This window comes from Echinops telfairi, unplaced genomic scaffold (assembly GCF_000313985.2).
Source record: "Echinops telfairi isolate 266 unplaced genomic scaffold, ASM31398v2 ScPeMD7_7469;HRSCAF=8507_0, whole genome shotgun sequence".
NCBI lineage: Eukaryota > Metazoa > Chordata > Mammalia > Afrosoricida > Tenrecidae > Echinops > Echinops telfairi.
This window is the reverse complement of record NW_022111372.1, coordinates 24,847,087-24,862,644: the sequence shown is the minus strand read 5'-3', so window position 1 is coordinate 24,862,644 and position 15,558 is coordinate 24,847,087.

The window sequence follows — 15,558 nt, the reverse complement described above, 5'->3', positions numbered from 1 at the left end:
AAAAAAAAAAAAAAAAAAAAGAGCCCTCACTTTAGAAGATTTTTTTTAAATGAAAGTGTGCCTCATGCATCTTATCTAAAGGTGTGTCTCACAGACCACTCATTGGACTAGCAGCTAGAGAGGATGTAGAAGCTGCATGTCCTTGGGATAGCTCTGACAATGGTGTGAGTGTGCTAATTTTATATTTCTTAATATATATTATATTGTAACTATGGGGTAAAACATTTTCCCTTTCATGTGCAGCCATGACCTGTCAGTGGAGACGATGAGTCAGAGTTGACTTGTTGACAGTGAGTGAGTACGTGAGTGAGCGGGTTGGGTGAGTGAGGGATGACATTGAACACATTTCAGTGGTGCTTCCTACTAAGAGAGACGAGGAAGAAAGGCCTGGAGATGTGCTTCTGAAAACCAACCCTGGAAACTCCTACAGAACAGAATAGTCTGATCTGCAACCTGTCCTGGGGATGGCCCAGGACCCAGCAGTGGCTTTTTATTCAGTTGTGCACAGGGTTGCCATGAACTTTGGGGGCTGGGTCAACAGGAGCAAACAGTAACAGCAATGTTCATGGAATACTTTTGGGGCTTTAGGCTCAGAGAGGTGACGCTATTTGTCCAAGCTCACACAGCCAGTAGGTGGCAGAGTTGGGATTGACACCAGGTTGCTGGGTCCTGACCCCCTTTCTGCTTCCAGACACTATTTTATGCCTCGTTGCCAAAGGGAAGAACAACATGTTGCCTCAGAAAGAAGGCTCGCTAGTAAGTAATAGTAAGTTGTCTATTCCCACATGCTAGGATGGCACTTTATTTTTCTCTTTACAGTAGTTGGGCTTTTGCGTAAGCTCAACACATGGGAAAAAAGCTTCCAAGTATTAGAGAGGAAGTGTAACTAGGCAGTGTTTGCTTAGTCAAGGGGAAATTTTCCAAATTTAAAACATTATAAATTTGAGGAAGTGGGTCAACAGGCCAACAGAGAAGCAGAAAATGTACACTATTCATAATTATTTAACCAAGTTCGGTTGCTTTCCAAGTTCTCAATGATTCTTACACAGGGCAATGAATAGACGTGAGGCATAAAGTGCACATACAGGGTGAGTCGAACACATTCGTGCACTCAGACTCCTTTTTGTTGCTCAACTTCCTTCCCCTGAAATGATAAACAGCAACAGAACGAGGAAGACCGAGGTTTGGGTTCATGTATGCATTCTGGATGATTAGCCGCATAAGATGTGAGTTCCAGGAAGTGGCTACTAGCTAGAACGGCTATGGGGCCTGTTACAGAAAGAAGTGTGAGGGCACAGACCTAGTTTAGATTTAGGAGTAAACATATATGCAGACAAACTTCTCATTAACCTTCTCCTTACAAAATTTGAACTGTATCATTTTCCATACTGCTATGGTGGTAATGAATCAGTGAACCCTTGTTGCTCAAAGTAAATATAGATTCAGGTTGCACAAGTAATTGGTCTTTTCAGATGAATTCTCAGTTTTTAACCAACCTTGTCCTATAATTTTAGATTCTGTGAGAGTGCAATTGGTACATACTGTATATTATAAAACTAGTTGCCATTGGTCAATTCCAACTCACGGCTGCTCTATGTTTAGTAGTAGAACTATGCTCCAGAGTTTGCAATGACTGGATTTTTGGAAGTAGATCACTTGGCTTTTCTTCCAAGGCATTCTGGATGGACTTGAATTTCCAATCTTTTGAGCTGTAGCCAAATATCTTAGCCTCATGTTAAATGATTTGCCCCACCCAGGTAGTCCTGCACTTGTAGGAGGAGTACAGGACTCTACAATGTATTATAGAGGAGCCAGCCCTGGTAGTACTGTCAGTCATTGGACAACAAGGTTACGAGTTCAAGTCGTAGCTGCTTTGTTGGAGAAGAATGGGACTGTCTGCTTCTGTGAAGATTTACAGCTTGGAAACAATCTAGGTGGGGTCAATATGAGTCAGAATCAACTCTATGAAAGTGAGTCAGTTCCAACTCAGAATGGCCATATCAGACAGGGTAGGACTCACTATGTTGTTTACGAGCCTATAAATCTTCATTGCAAATACCCTTTTCAACATCATAAATGGTGACCATACACACAGACCTTAACTGATAGAATACATAGAATCAGCTAGATTGCATCTATATAAAGAGATGATGGAGAAACTCAACATTAGCAGCCCAAATGAGATCAGGGTCCAACTGTGGAACCGACCATCTATTGCTTGTATGTAAGTTCAGGTTGAAGGTGAAGAAAATGAAAACAAGTGTGCCAGAGCCAAAATATGACCTTAAGTCAATCCCACCTGAATTCCAAGATCATCTCAAGAACAGATTTGGCACATCGAACACTAAGAAGCCCTGATGAGCTGTGGGAGGGCATCAGGAACATAATACATGAAGAAAGCAAAAGGTCATTAAAAAAACAAGGAAGATACAATCAAAGTGAATATCAGAAGAGACTCCGAAACTTGTTCTTGAACATAGATTAGCTAGAGGAAATGGAAGAAATGATGAAGAAAAAGAGCTGAGCAGAACATTTCAAAGGGCATCTCAGAAAGACGAAGTAAAGTACAATAATGAAATGTGCAAATACCTGGAATTAAAAAGCCAAAAGGAAGAACACATTCAGCATATCCCAAACTGAAAGAACTCAAGAGAAAATTCAGGCCTGAGTTGCAATATTGAAAGATTCTATGGGCAAAATATTAAATGATAGAGGAAGCATCAAAAGAAGATGTACCAAAAAGAACTCGTAGACATTCGATCATTACAAGAGGTACAATGTGATCAAGAACTGATGGGGTTGGAGGATTAAGTCCAAACTGCACTAAAATCATTAGGCAAAACCAAGCCTCCAGGAATTGAAATGTTTCAACAAGTGGATGAAGTGCTACCTGGCTAGCCAACCGGAAGAGACCCATATGTGTACCCATTCCACAGAAAACTGAACTCAACTGAATGCAGAAATTATTGAATAATATCACTAATATCACATGCAATTAAAATTGGGATTAAGTTAATTCAACAGTGGTTGCAGCAGTCCATTGACAGAGAGCTGCCAGAAGTCCCAAGCTGGATTCAGAAGAGAAAGTGGAGCAAGGAATATTACTGCTGATGTCAGGTGGTTCTTGGCTAAAAGCCTAGAATACCAAAAGCTATGTACTTGTGTGTTAGTGACTATGCAAAGGCATTTGACTGGGTGGATAATAGCAAACTGTGGATAACATTGAGAAGAGTGAGAATTTCAGAACATTTCATTGTGCTCACATGGAACCTGGACATGGACCAAGAGGCAGCCGTAGGAAGAGAACAAGAGAATGTTGTGTGGTTTAAAATCAGGAAAGATTTGTGTCAAGTTTGTATCTTTTTTTCCTTACTTAGTCCATTTGAATGCTGTGCAAGTAATCCCAGAAGCTGGGCTATATGAAGAAGAACATGGCTTCAGGACGGGAGGAAGGCTGATCAACAACCTTCGATAGGCAGATGATACAACCTTGCTTGCTGAAAGACTTGAAGCATTTGCTGATGAGAATTAAGGACTACAGCTTAAAGAGGGGATGGAGGGGGGAAAATGAGCTGATACAAGGGCTCGAGTAGAAAGAGAATGTTTTGAGAACGATGATGGCAACAAATGTACAAATGTGCTTGACACAATGGATGAATGCATGGATTGTGATAAGAGTTGTACGAGTCCCGAATAAAATGATTAAAAATAATAGTAATTAAAAAAAAGAAAACAAAAATCCTCACCACTGGACCAGTAAACATTATAATAAATGGAGAAAAGATTGAAGTTGCTAAAGATTTCATTTTGTTTGGATCCAGTCAATGCTACTGGAAGCAGCAGTTGAAGAATCAAACTACTTATTGCATTAGACAAATCTAGACGACAAGCCGCATTTTCTCCCCAACAGTTTTCTGTGGCATGCAGTTTACATATCATACAACTCAGTAGTTCAGTCGTATCACTCTTTAAAGTGTTGAATAGCAAGGATGTCAGCCTGAAGACTAAGGTGAGCCTGGCCCCAGCCATGGTGTTTTCCATCACCTCGTACTCATGTGAACATCGAATGGTGAACAAGGAAGTCCAGAAAATAATTGACGCATTTGAATTGTGGGGTGGTGAAGAATATTGAAAATATTCTGCCGGAAGGACAAACAAATAGGTCTTGGAGAAAGTACAGTCTGAATGACACATTTTGGACATATTATGAGAAGAGACTGGTTCTTGGAAAAGGACACCATGCTTGGTAATGTAGGCCATCAAAAAAGGAGCAGGACCTCAAGGGGATGAATTGACACGGGAGCTGCCACGATGGGCTCAACACTGAGAAGAGCGCTCCATCGGCTGGCGTTTCCTTCCACGGGGTATGGGTCTCTATGAATCTGAACTGACTCGAAGGCACCTAACACCAGTGATAACATTCAGCATTTGCTTTGCAATCTTTTGTTAAGGAAACAGCAGCACTCCAAGTATCGAGAGTGACCTTGCCAAGCTTCTTCCCCAGAACGACACTTAGCACCTCAGCATCCAACCACCGCAGAGTTGAACTGTGTGAATGAATGCTGCATGTCAGTGTTATTCTAGGTTTTCTGTGTTATTTGGTATGGGGTGGTAGATTATTTTTTGGGTCTCTGGCTAGGGGCAATTGAATAGGTTCCGGCTCGTAGTGACTCTATGTATGTACAATAGAACAACACATTGCCTCGTCCTGTGACATCCCGCGATTATTATGTTTGAGCCCATTGTGGCAGCCACTGTACCAATTCATCTCATTGAGAGTCTATTTTCCATTGACCCTCTGCCTTTCCAAGAACGATGTCTTTTTCCAGAGACGGGTCTCTCCTGGTTACATGTCTAAAGTATGTGATGATCTCATGAACATCAACTCTCAAGGAACATTCTGGAGATACTTCCTCCAAGACAGATTTATTGATCCTTTCATCAGTCCATGGTTCTGTTCATGTTCTTTGCCAACACCATCATGCAAAAGCGTCAGTTCTCCTCCGGGCTCCCTTATTCTCTGTCCAGCTCTCACATGCATGTGAAGCGATGGAAAGATCATGGAAGGAAGACATGGTGATCTGCTTTGGTTGAGATGGTAACCAACAATCATTTGGAGCACATCCACCCTGTACTATGTGGGATCACCATGCAGCTGAGCCAGCTCAATGGCAACAAACGGTAGAATTCTCGGCAGCATCCCTGGCCTTTACCCACTAGATGCCTTCCTACTCTTAATTCAGGTTGTGACAAACAAAAATGTTTCCAGACAAGGCCAAAGATCCCCTGGGAGTACACTGCGCAGTCTGTGCTACTGGGGCCGGTAGGCAGGGTGGTTTGTCTAAGATGGCTACTAGGTCCCCATCCCTTTTTGCAGTTGCCTTGTCTAGTCCATGGGACTGGTTATAGAATAGATGTCATTCTTGTGATTCGTTTGTGTTATAGGGCACAGCGGGCCTTAAAATAAGAAGCTTATTTAGGTGTCCCTGACCTAGTCATGTGAGTTCTTTAAAAGCCACAGTTTTCTCTGGCTCATCGACCCATCCATGTTGTTTTACAGAGGAGAACTGATCCACTGGGCTTTTTTCTTGACTCTGAAACTTCTACGAAAATTTCTTGTAATTTGGGTTGAAGCGTATGGAACAAACTAGTCTTCCACTCCACAACTCATACTCCTTTTGATTTGCCATCCCCTCGATGTACAAGCGCTCTTCCCGTTTCCTCTCTGGCTTCCCCATTTCCATTCACCTTCTTTCCTACCCTTTCCTGCCTTCAGTGATTTAATTTCAGGCAAACGCTGCCCTTTCGTTCTGACATTTCTTCCTCCTGTTAGTATTCACTTGATAGGCTTGTCCACTGTTGGCTGTAAGGGGATCCTGGGACGGGTTCAATCCTAGGCTTGAAGGGTGTCTAAGGGCCACAGTCTTGGGTGGTTCCATCAGTCTCTACCAGACTACTACGTCTACTTTTTGATTTTGTTCTCTTTTTTTAGCCTCTCTCTTCCAGGATCTTCTACTGCAATCCTGATCAGAGAGGGTCAGTTGTAGCAGCTGGGCACCATCTAGTTCTTTAGGTTTCAGGCTAGAGGAAGTTGTGATCTGTGTTGTCCCTTAGGCATTTGGACTAATTGTTTCCTTCGGTCTTTGATTTTCTTCATGTTTTCTCTGTTCTGGACAAGGACAGACCAATGGTTGCATCTCAGATGGCCATTCACAAGCTTTTAAGACTCCTGTTGCTACTCACCAAAGTAGGATGTAGAACATTGTCCTTGTGGACTAAGTTAAGCCGATTGACCTAGATGACCTCTTAAGACTGGGCCCCCAAGCTCAGCGGCCCATTCCTTTAAGGTGATTGGTTATGGCTGGGATGTTTTCAAAACTTTGCTCCCTTGGCTCTATTTGCAGCATATGCAAAAACATGTAGACATATCCTCGACCAAACCTATATAAAAGGACTTCAAAAAAGTCATGGAAAAACTCCATTATCTTTCATTTCCATGTTTCCAGGAACCTTTGGAGCATCTTTGTATATACAGGTGTGTGGGTACCTTGTTTGCACGGTGACTTTATAGAAGCAGTTTGCCCTTCATTTCTTTCACAACCTGTGAATGGCCTCAAACCACCAACATTTAGGTCTGTTTTCAAGCAAACCATTTGCACCACCCAGGAACGTAACAATACCATTACCTCACCAAAATAGGTTAACAATTATCCCTTATTAATATAAAAATTCAACTAGTGCTACAGTTTAAATGATCTCATGTTATTATTTTCTTCTTTTATAAGTTTTGCTTCATGAAAACAAAGTTTTCTTACAACACTAAAGGTGTTCTTTTTAAATGTTATAAAACCATTGCTGCATAATTATATAATTTTTTATGCTTTTAGCTATGCCTTGACCACTTTCAAAAGTGGTTGTGTAGTTCCCCATAGCTGTGTTTAGGTGATTAGGCTCACTGAAATGCCCGGTATTTAATCTTTCAGAAAACAATAAAAGGTTAATCGACATGTTTTGTTTCCAGGACTCTTGAGTTCTTGTAACCATGGTTCACTAATTTTGCAACTGTCTTTGCAAAGTTTCTATGCTCTTATTCTTTATAAGATTTGAGCACCTGCTGGACTCATAAGACTTATGTATTCTGACATAATCATGAACCAATCAAAAATTTTGTTCAAAGTTCCTAATAAAATGGTAATGTAGCTCTTTGAAAACCTTAATCAGAACACTGATTGACCTGGCGGTGGTGTGTTGTTCAGTTGCCAGCTAGCTATTAATCTTTCATGCAATCTATTAATGGTGGCCTGGATTGTTTATTTTTGACACTTGCAGCTGGTTTTGGTGGGGTATATTTAACCTGCTGCTGCTTCTTTTTAATAGCCTTTTATTGTGTTTCAGTGAAAATTTACCAGAAAATTAGGCTGCCATTAGACCATTTCTCCACATTTTCTTCAGATATATTAGTTATAATTTTCTTGATGTCCCTATTGCATTCTGGTTGTTCTGGTTCCAGTAATCTAGTTTCCCTGGCCCTTTATATTCTTACCTTTGATTTAGAGTCATTGTTGACCTTGATCTCACTCATACAGCTGTTTTTTTAATGGTGCACCACATTCATAGGTAATATCCTTTATTTTGTGTGCCAGTCTGTTATTTTGTTAAAAGATGACCTCAGGGAATAGCTTCAGCTCAAGGTTTGAAAAGCATCTCAGAGGCATTTGATTTGTTTAAAAACATCATTTTGTTGGGGCTCATACAACTCTTATCACAATCCATCCATCAATCCATTGTGTCAAGCACATTTGTACATTTGTTGCTATCATCATTCTCAAAACACTTGCTTTCTACTTGAGCCCTTGGTATCAGCTCCTCATTTTTTCCCCCTTCCTCCTCCACACTCCCTCCCTCACGAGCCCTTGATAATTTATAAATTATCATTATTTTTTCATATCTTATACTGTCCAACGTCTCCCTTCACCCACTTTACTGTTGTCCGTCCCCCAGGGAAGGGGTCATATGTACATCATTGTGATCATTACCTCCTTTCTCCCCCATCTTCCCCATTCCCCTCCTGGTATCGCTCCTCTCATTATTGGTCCTGAGGGGTTTATCTGTCCTGGATTCCCTGTGTTTCCCACTCTTATCTGTACCAGTGTACATGCTCTGGTTTAGCTGGATTTGTAAGGTAGAATTGGAATCATGATAGTGAGGGGAGGAAGCTTTAAAGAACTAGAGGAAAGTTGTATGTTCCATAGTTGCTATACTGCACCCTGAATGGCTCGTCTCCTCCCCGCAACCCTTCTGTAAGGGGATGTCCAGTTGCCTACAGATGGGCTTCGGGTCTCCGCTCCGCACTCCCCCTCATTTACAGTGAGATGATTTTTTGTTCTTTGATGGCTGATACCTGATCCTATTGACACCTTGTGATCATACAGGCTGGTGTGCTTCTTCCATGTGGACCTTGTTGCTTCATGGCTAGATGGCTGCTTGTTTACCTTCAAGCCTTTAAGAACCCAGACACTATATCTTTTGAGAGCCGGGCATCATCAGCTTTCTTCACCACATTTGCTTATGCACCGCTTTGTCTTCAGTGATTGTGTAGGGAAAGTGAGCATCATGGAATGCCAGTTTAATAGAACAAAGTGTGCTTGTATAGAGGGAGTTCTTGAGTGGAGGCCCAATGTCTATCTGCTACCTTAATACTAAATATATATATATATTTTTTCCCCCATCATTATATATAAGTATATTTACGTATGTACATGCCTATATTTAGACCTCTATAAATGCCCTTTGCCTCCTAGCTCTTTCTTCTATTTCCTTTTACTTTCCTCTTGTCCCACTATCATGCTCAGTCTTCATTTGGGTTTCAGTAATTCCTCTCAGTTACATTGCCCTTGATCAAGCCCTACCAGGCCTCTTACACCCTCCCTGCCATCGATTTTGGATCACTTGTTGTTCCCTTGGCAGCTGGTTTATAATGAAATAAGACTACCTGTCTAAAGACGCTCTCATAATCTGAAGTCTGGAGCTTGCTTATTGTATCTGTGTGATGTCATATTCGAACATTTTCTGTGAATTGGTAATTGAATCTAAGCCTTGATAGATCAAGATAGATTGGTTTTTTGAAAGCTACCTAGTAAGTGGTGAAGTGTTCTTTCAACAGGGAGTGCATACTGTTGGGAAATTTCTCTTTTCTTGTATTGGTTAGCAGTTCTTGATGCTCAGCCCCAAGATAAAAATAAGTTTTGATGAAAGTTCACTACGTTGCTTTGGCCTATAACTAAGAAAGAATTTAAAGACCCCAGAGACCCATCAAAACCTTTAGTGGCCCACCACAAAGCTTCTCAAAATCAGAACCAGCAGATGTATTGAACCCTGTCTCAATCTGGCAGGAAGGGGTGCTCATCTGCAGGTAAAACTAGTTGCTGTTGAATCAGTTCAGTGGGACCCCCTGTGTGTCAGAGTAGAACCGTCCACCTCATTGACTACTTTCTTGAAAGTACATGGCCTGGCCTTTCTTTGGAAGTATCTCCTGGTGACTCAAACTTCCAACCTTTTGGCTAGCAGTCAACCAGGTTAACTATTGGCACCACCCCGGGACTTCTCAAGTGTAGGCACATGTAGAAATCAAAGGAAAAACCTCCACTTATTTCAGTAAGGGCTACATTCCCAATAAAATTGGACTTTTATGCTTAAAAATTATTTATCAAAAGCTGTGACAAATTTATGCTTCAATCAGTTGTGTACTTCTATTGGTGTGACAATTTTGATTTAGAAGAAAGTGTATGTTTAACATTTAAAGGACTCTAATCTAAAAAAGAAAATATCCATTTATGAAAATTTTTGTTGCCAAGCGCAGTGATTAAAATATTGCCACTGGACTTTGGGGCCAGAGCTTGGTGCCCCAACAGACTGGACTGGAGAACACTCCTAAAGGCCAGCGATCCTTGAACTAACTACAAGCTTTTCTTTCGTGTTGTGTTTTAATTTGTTCTTTGTCAGTGGTTTGTTGTTGTTGCTGTTTTGTTGTACATTGTTGCTTGGTTTTGCTCTGTCTTGTTTTTGTGCATGTTATTGTCTCCACAGGTCTGTCTAAATAAGATACGCTGGATGAACAATCTGGAGGAGAAAACAACAGGACCGACGGTTCCGGGGGGACATGGGAGAGGGGGAGGTGGGGGGAAAGGAAGAGGTGTTAACAAACCCAGGGACAAGGGAACAACAGTGATCCAAATTGGTTGAGAGGTGGGTGTCGGAGGCCTGGTAGGGCATGATCAAGGGTAATGTAACCAAGAGGAATTGCTGAAACCCTAGTGGGGACTGAGCATGATAGTGGGACAGGAGGAGAATCAAGGGAAATAGAGGAAAGAGCTGGGAGGCAAAGGGCATTTATAGCGGTCTAAATAAAGATATGTACATATGCACATATATCTATATGAGGATGGGGAAATAGATCTATGTGCCTATATTTATAGGTTTAGTATTAAGGTAGCAGAAGGACATTGGGCCTCCACTCAAGTACTCCCTCAAAGCAAGAATACTTTCTTCTATTACATTGGCATTCTATGATGCTCACCTTCCCGACACAACCGCTGAAGACAAAGCGGGTGAATAAGCAAATGTGGTGAAGAAAGCTGATGGTGCCCGGCTATCAAAAGATATAGTGTCTGGGGTCTTAAAAGCTTGAAGGTAAACAAGCGGCCATCAAGCTCAGAAGCAACAGAGCCTGATGAAAGACTTGCCTAAATTCCATGAGAACTCCTGCAGAATTTCTGAAGAATTAAGAATCCTTGCTGAGGCTTATTGTCCGGGGCTCTCTGGTTATATCAACTTGCTCACGTGGCTGCTGGCCCAGGGGAAGCCGGGCTATGAGTACAACCGGCAGAATGGGAAGATCGCAGAGAGAGGTTAGCTTTAAGTCTTGATGAGATGGTCACCAACATATTGGAAGATTCCCAGGCCATGGGTAAAAAATTGCTAGAGGCAATTCTACAGGCCTTTCTCCAATGATCGTTCGACTGAAAATCACTCTGGTAAAAAAAATAAAGATGAAAGTGCACGTTTATACGACTCAGCTGCTTCAGTTTTCTGAACACTCTGGGCTCAGTTTTTCTGTTACTTTTGAGGATGTTTTTATATCCAGTTTTAAACCTTAGATCTTAACGTAGTACAGTGGCATTGATTAGAGTAGGAGACAGCTTCTGTGGTTGAACTAAACAGTTTAGCTTACAAACTTTCCTCAGCTCTTAGAGCTGAAAGCATCTCTAAGGCTGACAAATTAATGGCCCTTCAGGTGCAGCACTGGCAATCTGCCAGGGAAAGAAAAATGCAAACCTCCCACCAATACAAAAGTAGGCATTTCTCACTGTTATAAAAAAGAACCTGGCCTTTGGAAAAGCGGATGCTGTGCTTTGAAAAACAAAGCCCTGTTTCAAACATCCTATAATCTGATCCAGAGTGAAGGGGTGATGGGGACTAAACAGGCACCTTTCCGGTGGTGATTCTTAATCTGCAAAGTGAAACCACTTTATTCATTAGTAGATTGCCTTGCCATTTTTAAATTGATAGTGGGGCATCCCTGCCTGCCAATAACTCCCATCTGTTTACACAGAATACTAAAACCTGAGAAGTGGTGGGATCACCAATCTAGAATAAGCATTAACTTAGCCTCACTCTGTTCTGATGTATTTTGTTCCTACTGAAAAGTTACCCCCCTTTTTGATCAGTTCAGATATCCCCAGCGATCCATCTATTGGGAAGATATCTTTTATCTGAATGTAATTGTTACTCGCATCGTAATGAAAAGGATCACTGTTATTGAATATGATTTATATTAACATATAAAATATGATTATATTTGCTTGCTATCCCTAAGTCAACAAGAGGCAGGCTCTGAATTAGAGAATATTCAGGAAAGAAAAAGCTATTTGCTACATACATGCTCTTGTCCTGCTTTTCCGAAATTCAGTTCATCCTAGTCCCCTTTCTTCTGCTATATTTTCCTACTTCCTGAAACTCCATGACTCACCACTTCCCCAAATGTAGGTCACGTTCTGTCAGCTGAGTTAATGAAAAGTATAAGATTTATCTCAACCTCAGCCCCAGTTCTCCCAGGGCCCAAATTCACTCAACTGAGAATCAAAAGGAAGACTAGCTCACATCATACAAGATTTCCTTTCCAAAGGTTTAATTGCCCTTTCTACTGGTCCTTGTAGTACACTGCCTCCAGTATAAAAAAGCATGTGTGCGCACATATACACACACAGACACAGCCGCGCTGGAGTGTGTTCAAGATTTATGCATACTCAACTATATTATTATTCCTAGATTTGCAGTAGTCCTGAATCCCACTTATTACTGCCCAAATTTCCTTCAGATGCAACTAACTTTACAGAGGTGGGTCTTTGCAGCGCCTTTCCCAGTGTTCCTGTGTATTCCGAAGGTCAGTATTTGTTTGCTTTTACCTAGGGGTAAAAGGGAGAACCTGGACCTTAGTAATACTCTAAGGATTTACTGAATCTACCACCCATTCACTATTCAAGCAGATCCACATAGCTGCTCTACATTGACGATTTATGAATATGTTCAACCTCCCAGAAAGCCTGCTTTGCTGGCAGTTCAACTTTATTTGAAGACCATCTAGCTGCTGGTGGATATAAGCCTTCCAAAGAAAACTTATAGATGGCTTAGCTTTCTGTTAAATATTTGATCCACTTAATTTTCACAGAAGGCATCTCTATTGTTCTTAAGTGGAGAGCCACCATTCTTTTCTTTCCTATGCCCCCAAAACAAAGAGCGAGCTGCAGGAAATTCCTACAACTCTATAGCTATTGTTGAACTTGAATCCTCAAGTTATTTCTGGGCTTAGGATAGATGAATAAAGGCACTCCCCAAATGGAACGGACATGGAATAGACTTTTCTTTCCTGGTTTAATCTGTATACACACAACTGTATACAAATTCCAAATGACACAAGAAGATCACGAGATTATATTTCAACCCAAAGGGGCTTCCATGAACCCACCTTCCCTAATCACAACCTAGATTTTTTTTCTTATTTGTACATGAAGTATCTGGAAACATTTTAGGTGTACTACCTTAAAAACGTGGAAGACAACCCAGACCAAGAGGGTAGTATAGCCTACAGCTTGACCCTTGTAGCCAGAGGAACAGTCCTTGTCTTCTGGCCGTAGCTGCTACTACAGATCCAGTGGAAATCATAGTAGATGCAATGCTGAGAAACATTCTAGATGTCTAGGTGCCTCCTCCAGTGTCTGCTTCCACACAATGTCTTTCTCCCAGCAAGCTCACCTCATAAGAAGTTCTCCCCCTACCTCATCTAACACTAGACAATAATCCATGGCTGCTTAAATGCAGATATTCTTTTCATGACTAAAGAGCACAAACTTCCTGCATGTTTGTCTAGATTTGATGTAAAAGAGATCCTGTAATCCTGATGTAGCTCTGTGAATAGTTCATATTTAAAGCCTAAACCTGTTAAGCCTCACTATCAAGTTGAATCAGGGTTATGACGTTTATTGAAGTTCTTAAAGTCCGGCTCTCCCTGAAGCCACTTTAGTCCAACAAGATGAAGTAATGACCCTTATTAGACCTTATATAATTGCTTCAGAGAAATATATTAACATTTTTATGGAATAGATTATCATTTGGGATTTGAACATGATTTTGACTTGTTCAAGAAACAAAAATGATTTTTAACCTCTTCTAGAAATGTCATGAAAGCTGGAGCCTCAGTAGTGAACTTTTTAGACACATTCAAGGTCATCAACCCAACCCAACCCAACTGAACCCAACCCAACCCAATCCTAACCAACCCAACCCAACCCAACCCAACCCAACCCAACTGAACCCAACCCAACCCAATCCTAACCAACCCAACCCAAACCAAACAAACCTAAACCAATCCAACTCAACCCAAACCAACCCAACCTAAACCAAGCCAAGCCAAACTCACTGCCATTGAGTTGATGCAGACCCATAGCGACCCTATAGGACAAGGTAGAACTGCCCTTGTGGGTTTCCTGAACCGTAACTGTCACAGGAGTAGAAAATCCCATCATTCTCCCATTAACCAAAAGGAGTACCCCAAATTGAAAAAATTAAAGGGAACAATCTTTTTGTTTCGGCAGCCAAATAAGCTGCCTCCCAAGTGATTTCTGTGCTCATGATAGATGAATAAAGGGCCTCCCCAAATTTGTCTTTTGGTGAATCCAGCCTTCATGCTTTAACTTTAGAAATAAACAAACAAACAAGTAAACTTTGACAACACCAACAATTAGACCAAATAAAGGCTTTGAAAAAGGCAAGCTGCTATAAAGATCCGACCCTATCAATAAACTGTAGACTGGGCCTCATAAGAAAATGGTCCTGCCCCGTTTCCTGCATGCTCCAATGATACAAGTCTTATGTGAACGATCTAACACGGGCCAGGATAAAATTATTGAGACATAAAAAAATATTTTGAAAAATAAAAATAAAAAATAAAAAAATATTTTGGGGGAAGTTCTTTCAAGGCTGCTGAACACATCGTCACCATGCACCTATTCGCCCTCACTACAATCCTGGAAAACACTGAAGTCTCACCTACAAATACGCCTCACCTTCCAGGCCTGTGCTTGAATGACAGCTAAAATCTATTCAGCTTCCTCCATCACCAGTTATAAATATGTGTTAGTAATGAATTATAGATATTTCCCATTGGGTAGAAGGCTGCCCTTGTGTTATGCTATTGCAAGCATTGTAGCAAAGAAACTTTTAGAAAAAGTTTGGCAGAGCTCTGAGAACTCTTTGTAATGACTTAGGAATTCATTTGATGGGTCAAGTCAGCCAAGAACTGTGTTGCAATTTTTCTGTTTCTTAAAGGTTGCATTGTTCCCATCATCCTCATTCTTCTGCTTTAGAACAGAGAGCTGGTAGAAGAATAATGACCCAAATGAGAAAGCTTTAGGAAACCACATTTATCCTGGACTGATGTACTTCCCCTGGTTCTTCAATTTGAGGATCACACACACCATTTGGATCTCACAAATTTACCCCCGTGAAATAATTCCGGGGAGACCCATAGTCCTTTTTTATGGTGCCTGAATTGACCCTAACATTGCTCAATTGTTGTTCACTTCTTTCTTCTTCTTTTTGTTTGCGAGGCTTTATTGAGGCGGTGGGGAGAGCAGGGAGGGGCTGGAGGAGCATGTGGGGCTAACGGGCTGCAGGTGGGAGCAAGGCAGGGGTGGAGGCCTGGCTCCAACTGAGCAGGGGCCACAGCGTTGCCCACGGAGGTGCAGGGGATGAGCAGCTGCTGTGGTCCAGGCGCGTACTCCACAGGAGAGACCTGCGCCGTGGTCCGGTCCTGCCTTGGCGTCAGCAGCTCCAGGGGTTCGGGCCTCACCCTCTTGTGGCCTGTGTGAGCAGCGAATACCTCCAGGTCATCGCAGAGATGCTGGAAGTACTCACCCAGGCTCTTCTTCACCATTTCAAGAGCCTTTCTCTCCAAGGGCACCTTCGCAAAGAGCTAAGGGGGTCTCACAGCGGCTCAGCCCA